We start from the raw sequence: 8,354 nt of genomic DNA, 5'->3' as shown, positions 1-8,354 counted from the left end.
CACACACTAAAAATACATACACATACACACACACCACACACACACACACACACACACACACACATGAATACACACACACCAAAATACATACACACACCACACACACACACACAACACACACACATATATACATGAATAAATACCCACACAAATACATACACACACATAAACACACATACACACACATAAACACACATACACATTCACATGGATACACACCAAATACACAAACAGACACACACACACACACAAAAACATAAACACACACACACACACACAAAATACACACACACACACACACATAAACACACACCACACTCCCAGAGCCGGTGATATTTTCGGTGCTTTATGTGCTTTTACATTAAAAGTTCTCTTTATTGCTTTTTTTTACCTTTATTGTCGTTTCTTTCCAACATGTTGATTGCTTTATTCTATGATGAACCTTTAGACAAACGTAATGAGACAAACACTAATGAAGCATAATGAAGTAATGAAGCAGCTGAGGGGAACGTTGAGGCTGCAGTGAGCAGACCTGACCAGCAGAGGGCAGCGTGACTCTTCCTGTCTCCCGTCTCTGCTTCTTGTAAGTCTAATTAAGTTGCATAACAGTGAAACACATAAATAAAGACCTTATAAATGAATGAAAGTAAATACAGCAACAAAACCAACTGTCACACCAACTCCATGTAAATAATCCCTACTTTTATCATCGTAAAACACACTTCATTAAAAGTGGACAGAAACTAAATAAATCTACCAAAAGCCGTCTTGGTTCATCTTTCCACTGTTCCAACAATCACCACTCTGGTCTGGTTGGAATAACTCTTAATACACCATTTACATGTGGAGATATGCTTCTCTATACACGCTAAAAGCAGTGGATTTACATGGAGTCTGGTGGAGATATGCTTCTCTATACATGCTAAAAGTAGTGATTATTTACATGGAGTCTGGTGGAGATATGCTGCTCTATACACGCTAAAGTAGTGATTATTTACATGGAGTCTGGTGGAGATATGCTGCTCTATACACGCTAAAAGTAGTGATTATTTACATGGAGTCTGGTGGAGATATGCTGCTCTATACACACTAAAGTAGTGATTATTTACATGGAGTCTGGTGGATATGCTGCTCTATACATGCTAAAAGTAGTGATTATTTACATGGAGTCTGGTGGAGAAATGCTGCTCTACACACGCTAAAAGTAGTGATTATTTACATAGAGTGGCGAAGATATGCTACTCTAAACACGCTAAAAGTAGTGATTATTTACATGGAGTCTGGTGGAGATATGCTGCTCTGTACACACTAAAAGTAGTGATATTTTCATGGAGTCTGGTGGAGATATGCTGCTCTACACACACTAAAAGTAGTGATATTTACAAAGAGTCTGGTGGAGATATGCTGCTCTATACATGCTAAAAGTAGTGATATTTACATGGAGTCTGGTGGAGAAATGCTACTCTATACATGCTAAAAGTAGTGATTATTTACATGGAGTTTGGAGGAGATATGCTGCTCTATACATGCTAAAAGTAGTGATTACTTACAGGGAGTCTGGTGGAGATGCTGCTCTATACACGCTAAAAGTAGTGATTATTTACATGGAGTCTGGTGGAGATATGCTGCTCTATACATGCTAAAAGTAGTGATTATTTACATGAGTCTGGTGGAGAAATGCTGCTCTACACACGCTAAAAGTAGTGATTATTTACATAGAGTCTGGCGAAGATATGCTACTCTAAACACGCTAAAGTAGTATTATTTTACATAGAGTCTGGTGGAGATATGCTGCTCTGTACACACTAAAAGTAGTGATTATTTACATGGAGTCTGGTGGAGATATGCTGCTCGTACACACTAAAAGTAGTGATTATTTTCATGTAGTCTGGTGGAGATGTTTGCTTCACATGCTAAAAGTAGTGATTATTTACAAAGAGTCTGATGGAGATATGGCTCTATACATGCTAAAAGTAGTGATTATTTACATGGAGTCTGGTGGAGAAATGCTACTCTATACATGCTAAAAGTAGTGATTATTTACATGGAGTCTGGTGGAGATATGCTACTCTATACATGCTAAAAGTAGATTATTTACATGGAGTCTGGTGGAGATATGTGCTCTGTACACACTAAAAGTAGTGATTATTTCATGTAGTCTGGTGGAGATGTGCTGCTCTACACATGCTAAAAGTAGTGATTATTTACAAAGAGTCTGGTGGAGATATGCTGCTCTATACATGCTAAAAGTAGTGATTATTTACATGGAGTCTGGTGGAGAAATACTACTCTATACATGCTAAAAGTAGTGATTATTTACATGGAGTCTGGTGGAAATATGCTGCTCTATACACGCTGAAAGTACCCTGCACTAATCAATTATTGTTGTTGGACTCTTTCAGAGAGATTATACATGTGTGGCATATGTGGCTTAAACAATAATGTCAACTTCCAACATAGACAACTAAAGTTATTGTTATTGTCAGACGTCACCAGCTAGAAGAAGCTCTGCAGAACAACTAGAGATGAAACATGAAGAATGTCTTAGGTGCTACAGCAGGCGTTTTAACATTTAATCAAACCACACCTATCTGTAATTACATTTTAGATATTAATAATAGCATTTCTCCTGGTCAAAGTGATATTCTAACTAGTCAGAATGGTAATTAAAGATATGGACAATAACATTCTTACTTGTAGAAATTCTTTTTCAAGATATCTACAACTTTAATCAGTCAAAACTACATTTAAATCCTTAAATAGTACAAGTGGCTGTTTTAATATTTAGTGGCTAGACTCTATATTTATTGCAGATATCTGTATTTAATTCTTCCTAGTGAGAAAGAACTTTCTAGATATCTGAACTAGATTTTATTAGAATATGTCCCCATCCCGTTGTGTAGACCAGTTTTTATTAAAGAACAGCAGTGCTGACAAAGCTCTGCTTACTGAACATGTCCTCCAGTCACTTTAGAATACGCTCAAAATTGGATTTATTCTTTCACTTCTTTTGACTTCATTCTCAAAAAACAACTCCTATCTCTGATTTATTCTTTTAATGTCTGGCACTAATACTGAAAGTTCAACTTTATTCTCAACAATAAAGATCATCCTCGACTGAAATCCAACTTGTGTGTAAACAAGTTCTCACTGCTTACTCAGGCCTTGTGTTCAACACCTGCTTTATTTCACCGTTTTTATTCTACAATCATGTTTACACATTCTTTGACTCATAAACCATCTTACAGAATTCATGAAACAAAAAAAAAATGGTCAAAGTGACCAGTAATTATCCAAAAGACTTTTCACACAAGATAGAACCATCCATTAACTTTTTATACGCGGTATAACAGGACACACACTGTGTTCTGGAGACATTATGGGATGTAATAGGCCTCACTCTTAAATGAAGCTTCATGACACAGAGAAATATTCAGCAATATGTTTTCTGTGGCTGCACATCAAATACTAATAACTGTGTATCTGATGACATAATCAACACATTAATTGATGCATCATGACACACGTTATGTAGACGATATGTATTTAAACCTCTGTTAACCCACAGATATTTATTATAACTTCCAGAAGAAATCCGTTCTAAAGACACCAAATAGGTCAAGATGACGTTTATTCAATTTGCAAATAATTACTGATCATTTACAGTTTTTTACAATTGCTATGACAGATTTTTCAATACTTTTAACAATTTTCCAAAACTCTTAACACAGTTAGCACTACATCTGCATGTGTAAGCTATACTATTAACACATGTCTTGTTGCTTTAACACATAATGCATATATTAACACAAATTTAAAATGCTTAAACTCCTTTTGCACACAAGCTCAAACAAGACCAAAACAATAGATTTTTACTGCCATATTACAATGCTTTAACACTGTATGTCAGAACAGATAACACCATGTTCTAAACCTAACCTTACAGGCTAAAGGCAAAGTGAACAACTATTCATATTGTGAATTGAAAAACAAATATATTCCCTGTATTTTATTCCATTGCTAATGAGAAACAGCTTATTGAAGTTATGCAATTGATGAAATCACAGCTGATTCCCATCTAGGAAGCACACTGTGTTGACGTCTTTCAATCACATGATCATATATTCTAAAAGAGGACTCTTTGGCTGCTCCTGGCTGGAAAAGGAACATTTAATGCAACACAAAGAAAGAAGGGAAGAAATGCCTGCACGAGGGCGAGGAAGACGATTACCAGGACAAGGGAGAAGAGTTAGAATGCGTGGTGGCGCTCAAAGAAGGACCAGAGCTAAGGTAACTGATCAGATAAGACCTGCTACCATCGACCATGTCATAAACCACGGGCTATCATACAGAGAGGCTGGTGAACGAGTACAGACAAATATCAGCCGGGACACAGTGGTATCTACAGTCCGTATTTCCAGAGAAACCAACAGGTAGGATATGCTTCTCCTACAGCAAAGTGTAAATACTGAAATTACCATTTACAGTATTAGAGTGACTTTATGCCTGGACATTCAGTCCAGAGTTGTAGAGGACAACCTTGTCTTTGGGAACATTGCAGCAATCGGCATAACATCCATTTCCAATGAAAAACTATACAAAGTTGCTTTGAAAGGAACAGTGAACGCATCAAAGAACTCCGTCACCAATACGTCCAGGTAAGGTTACGCAATACAGTCATTACTGTAAACTACTCTATAAACCTGCAGTACATGAGGACATACAGTAGATATACAGTACAGCACAGCCAGGGCTGCCAACTCTCACGCATTGGCCGTGAGACACACGCATTTGACTGGTTCACACGCTCACACGCCACACTCTCAATTTCTCACGCTGAAGTGTCAACCCGGTCGGTCAAATTTATGAAAGATGAGTTATCTATGTTTTTAACTGTGAGCCACTTGTGATAGACTAGTTGTGCTTTCAGAGACTGTGAGTGGGTTCAAGAGCGCTCCCTGTATGTGGAATTTTCAAATTGTCGCAAAATGAGAACATTTTTTTCACGAGCCATCCCAGGTGCATTTCCCCGGCTCAGGTATGAGCTCTGATTATCACAGACCCGTCCGGCGCTTCAAGTATGAGCTCTGATTATCACAGACCGTCCGTCGCTTCGTGTCCACTCTCTCTGTAAGATAGAGGTGAGCAGCGCGGCTGGTAGCGTAGCAACTTCAGTTCATTTTAGTGTACTCGCTCTGGGGGGGGGTGGCAGTGACGCGTTGCATTTGTGTGTCCTCCTCCAATGAAGAGCAGCGTGCAGCCTCCTCTAAACTTTGTCAGAGACCCAATGCGCCTCTGTGTCTGTCAGATGGTCTGAGTGAGATCCACCATATCAGCGGAGCAATAACATGCACAGTACACTGTATTACAACTCTCCACATCTCGGACAACAGAGATGGGAGGAGTTATATTTGAATGTGCACAAAGTTGTAAACATGAGCAGAAATCTGATGAAACACATCTGAGCTATACTATATATATATACAGTACTATATATACTATACTATTTATACTATACTATATATACTGTACTATATATACTATACTATATATACTAACTATGTATACTATACTATATATGCGATACTGCAACGTTGGGCCACTATAGTGCTTCTCTATCCTCGGTGCATCTCTAAATGTAACTGTAAATAATTAATTTGATGTTTTTAAAATGAACAAATAGTCTTTATTTTCACAAAAAAGTAAATCCAGTAAGTGGGGCCCAGAGGATGAGGGCCAAACATTACTGAGCCTTGGCACAAAGGTTAAAGGAATAGAATTATGTAAAACAGTGGTTTCTCATTCTTTAGAATTCAGTGGTCTTAGTTGATCCCTCAACATTAATTTAACTTTGGGTCCCTGGTCCCTACCAGGGACCCCTGGACCTGTTCTCCACAGACCAAATCTTCTCAGCTGTTGCAATGCTACTGTCTCTTCATGTGGTTCATTATGTTTGGCACATTGTCTGGGTCAGTTCTTATCATAAGAAGTTAATAATGTAAATAATGTAAATGCTAAATGCCCTAACCTGTTGATACTACAACAAAAGGGCTCTTAACCCTACAGTTTTGCACATATCATGTGGCTAACTTGATTTCTACATTTTTGCAAAAAAACTCTCCAGAAGGTGCCAATTAATGGTTTATTTTCCAAATTTTTCCTGGGGGGCATACCCCCAGACCCCCCTAGGGAGAGCCCCATCCCCACTCTAACATATCAATCCCAATTTAAACCCTGAAGGAAAAAGACCCAAAGAAATTGCTTTGTACGCGGCAAAATGGGTTGGCCCCCCCAAATCTCACTCCAAGGTTTTTGGAAAAGTTGGCAGCTCTGCACAGCAGTTACATACACTGTGTCTAATTACTATCAGAGAGTCATGGAGTTGGAGGCCAATCAAGTCCCATATGAAATTATCTATGTTGACGTTCAACTTGGCGAAAAGGCGTCGCCGTGGGAGAGACATAATTGGAAGAAGGGCCCAGTTACCGTGCCTGGCCGAGAGGAGCTAACATCACCATGTGCGCCGCAATCTCCAACAACGGTGCACTCCTGCATAACTCTGAGATTGGCCCTTACAACACGACCGCCTTCTTCTGTTCTTAGAAGACCTGCACCAAAGACTGGTGCCAGAGGTAGAAAGGAGGCAGGTGGGAGACCACTTGTCAATATACGTGATCACATGGGACAATGTGGCATTCCACCATTTCCGTCCGATCCCAGCCTGGGTTGACGCCCATCCAAGGATGATGCCACTTCCTTGCCCCTTACTCTCTCTTCCTCGACCCCCTTGAGGAGGTTTTCTCAGCCTGGAGATGGAAGGTCTTTGACCATCGTCCACATGACCAAATGTCCCTCCTGGATGCAATGGATGCTGCATGCCAAGACATCACAGCTGAACACTGCCAGGGGGGGATGAGGCATGCAAAAAGATTCTTCACATGATGCCTTGCCAAAGAAGAAATCAGGTGTGATGTGGATGAGAACATGTGGCCAAATGCAGAAGACCGAGCAGATTAGAAGATTACTTTTTTTTTTATTATCCGGTGTTCTGTTTGTATATCTTGCAATGTCCTTCTGCAAATATAGTCTTTACGGCTGCAATTCTGTCTTTGTCATTTTTTTCATAAACTGTACATTCTATAAAGCTACTCTGAGATGGTCATTTATTTTTTGTATTGAATGTTTTCAACAAAAGAAATAAAAGGCATGTACAAAACACAATCTCTGATTAAGGGCATACCTGACACATCTGAAATAATGAAGTTTCTGTAATGTCAGCTGATGATAGTGTTTTTTTGTCATTGTGTTATGATTGACTAAATGTTCCTGTTGGAGGGAGAACATGTGTCGTTTGGAAAAATTATTTGATTTTGAAACATGTTTGCAGAGTTTTGTTAGACATAGTGTGTAGTGTTAGTGTTTTATTGTATTTTGAAATTAGTTTGGAGTTTAGTTTACAATGTGTGATTTTGAGCATGAAATTAACTGTTTTGCCAGTTGTGTGTTTTGGGTGTGTTGGTGTGTTAAGAGTTTAGGAAACTTGTTAAATGTATTGAAAAATCTGTCATAGGAATGTAAAAAACTGTAATAGTATAGCTTACACATGCGGATGCAGTGCTAACTGTGTTAATAATTTTGGAAATTTGTTAAATGTATTGAAAAATCTGTCATAGCTTGTAAAAAACAGTAACTCCCTTCATACAGTAGATGAGATTTGGATACTTTCTCAGACTGTGAAGGTAACCACATGGTGGAGGCCCTGCCATTGTTTTGCTGCACCATAAGCATATCCACATAGAGTATGTTGGGGTATAGCTCAGTGGTAGAGCATTTGACTGCAGATCAAGAGGTCCCCCGTTCAAATCTGGGTGCCCCCTGCAAGGATGTGTGTAGGCTATCAACTTTATGATTGTTGTTGATACTTGACAAAAGCATGCATGTAACTAATGTTGCTTCTTTCCAGAAGCCCTTGTGCTTTCTCCCCTCTCAGACTTCCTTGGATTGTGGTGGCACCTGAGTAGTGGATGCAGCTCCAACCGTGGTCCTGCTGGACGCCCTGCACTATTACTGCAACTATTATTAGTAATAGTTCTATTACCTTTACTGCTGCCATAATTACCACCGGTCCTCTTTTCATTCCGTTCTCTCTCTCTCTCTCTCTCTCTCTCTCTCTTTCTCATCCTTCCGCCTACTGGTTGTGTCAGATGACTGCCCACCATGAGTCAGTTTTAGTCTGAGGTTTCTGCCTGTTAAAAAGACATTATTCCTCATACAGTGAGAAAATAAGTATTTGAAAACCCTGCTATTTTGCAAGTTCTCCCACTTCTCAAAAATAGTTTAAAAACCCTACATTG

At 39.1% G+C, this 8,354-nt stretch overlaps 1 non-coding gene across 1 annotated transcript; it reads left to right on the top strand.

The window, feature by feature from the left end:
- Nucleotides 1–7,805: 7,805 nt before the first annotated feature.
- On the top strand, nt 7,806–7,877 carry trnac-gca (transfer RNA cysteine (anticodon GCA)). The gene has a single exon. It is a non-coding gene; the product is annotated as a tRNA-Cys (tRNA).
- The last annotated feature ends 477 nt before the right edge of the window (nt 7,878–8,354 follow it).

Source organism: Etheostoma spectabile, unplaced genomic scaffold (genome assembly GCF_008692095.1).
Source record: "Etheostoma spectabile isolate EspeVRDwgs_2016 unplaced genomic scaffold, UIUC_Espe_1.0 scaffold00019276, whole genome shotgun sequence".
In the NCBI taxonomy this organism is placed as follows: domain Eukaryota; kingdom Metazoa; phylum Chordata; class Actinopteri; order Perciformes; family Percidae; genus Etheostoma; species Etheostoma spectabile.
The sequence above is the reverse complement of the archived record's forward strand: the minus strand, read 5'-3'. Positions and strand labels throughout refer to the sequence as shown.